Source organism: Trematomus bernacchii, unplaced genomic scaffold (assembly GCF_902827165.1).
Source record: "Trematomus bernacchii unplaced genomic scaffold, fTreBer1.1, whole genome shotgun sequence".
Lineage (NCBI taxonomy): Eukaryota > Metazoa > Chordata > Actinopteri > Perciformes > Nototheniidae > Trematomus > Trematomus bernacchii.
In genome coordinates, this window is record NW_022987698.1 from 7,699,427 (window position 1) to 7,701,255 (window position 1,829).

Below are 1,829 nucleotides of genomic sequence, written 5' to 3' on the forward strand. Positions count from 1 at the left end.
AACAAGTCATTGTACAGTTTATCAACGACAAGTTTTTCTTAATTTTTGTATTGAAGGCCTGTTGGATTTAATCAGCTCGCTTAGCACTGCCAGAAGCCCAGCCTGAAAGGTATTTTGTTGCTCCACCTGGCACCATGAGCAGCTGGTCGCCCGATTCCTGGGCCTTGTGTGAATGCAGCAGCCGTTCGTCGTGCATCTCCTTGGCACGCAGGTCCTCATTCTCCTTGCTGACTATGGCACGGCGGGCCATCGCCATGATGGTGTCAAGGAAGCTGTCATCGCGTGCCCACTTTCCTAAGGTGAAATAAGCAAGATACAAGATCAGTTTAATCGCAACAACGACACAACATTGTCCAAATCTGTCTCTGCAGGCACACAACAGGAGGAACACGGGGAACACCTTTGATTTGACTATTAACATTTTAAATGGTGAAGGCACTAGCAATTGGGGGATGGAGGGCTCTCAGGACATGATAGGGACAAATAGATACAAATTAAACGTTTTTACAATTTTAATGCAAGCATTAATGATGCTATGAAGCTTTGAATGATTCATACCGTAATAGAATAAGCCACATAGTCTTTAAATAGCCTTAGACACTTGACAGTGACTTTATTTAAAAGTTATTTCTGTCTGTAATGCATCTTTGCACCACATTGACATGATAAGCTGCAACAATCACATTTAAATTAAATAAGTGGAGGTGGAGTGTGACTGTGTGTACGTACCATTTGACGATTGACCAGACGATGTGGACCCCATCTGCAAAGCAAAACAAGTTGATCTTACAAACACTTCCTAACATGTAAACAACGCTCTGTATGAACGTGTGAAGCAGAGTGTTAGCCCACCTTGGGGGAGCGTGTCTGGGGTAAGTTGACGGAGTGTTTCAGCCTTTTGATGGCCTCAGTGATGGCCTGGGTCTCCGTCTCGTCCAGAGCACAGCACAGGTTCTTCAGAGTCTGCACCACCCGCTCCACCGTCTTATACTGGGTGCTCTGAATATAGAGATACACGTTGGTCAGAGGTAGGAAGTAGCGGAGTACAAATACCTCGTTACTGTACTTAAGTACATTCCACTACTTATTTTTCTGATCACTTTTTACTTCTACTTCTTACATTTTGAACACAAATACCTGTACTTTCTACTTCTTACATTTTGAACACAAATACCTGTACTTTCTACTTCTCACATTTCCCAAACAGGCTGGTTCCTTTAGTTTGAATGTGTGTTTGGTGGCGTGATCATTATTATTTAGAGTCATTGCGTGCCTATTGATTTGAACACGATCCGTGTATCCATCATTTCCTGGTCTTCTCTAAAGAAGAGGGACCAATGAAAATGTTGCCGTTGTTCAGCATGGAAACATTCATTAGCTAACAATGACATTATTGTTCTATTAATATAAAGGGAGGTCAGGTACTCTTTAAAACAGCTGGTAGTTATGGGTACTTTTTACTTAAGTACATTTCAAAGCCCTCTTTACTTTTACTTAAGAAGTTTTACCAGAGTATTTCAAACACGAGTATCTGTACTTCTACTTGAGTAAAGGATGGAGGTGTGTGGCGCAGTGGATAAGTGCATTGGTGTTCGGATCAGGGGAGCACAGGTTCAAACCCCACTGCAGTCAGCATGTCGTTGTGTCCCTGAGACACTTCACCCCAAAGTGCTCCTGTGGGGATTGCCCACAGTATTGAGTATGTAAGCTTTGGATAAAAGCGTCTAACAAGTTACATGTAATGATTCAAAAAGCTTTTGAATATTGAATAACAAACCAATGTGGTTTACTTGTTATCCACAGTTTAGCTGCTAAATGTTTTTTAGCAA

General features: G+C 41.9%; 1 long non-coding RNA gene across 1 annotated transcript; it reads right to left on the reverse strand.

Annotated features, from left to right (window-relative positions):
* Window positions 1–256: 256 nt before the first annotated feature.
* LOC117489935 lies at window positions 257–902 on the reverse strand. The gene is made up of 3 exons (XR_004556637.1): window positions 853–902; window positions 730–763; window positions 257–294 (listed from the first exon to the last, which is right to left on the reverse strand). It is a non-coding gene; the product is annotated as an uncharacterized LOC117489935 (long non-coding RNA).
* Window positions 903–1,829: the final 927 nt, after the last annotated feature.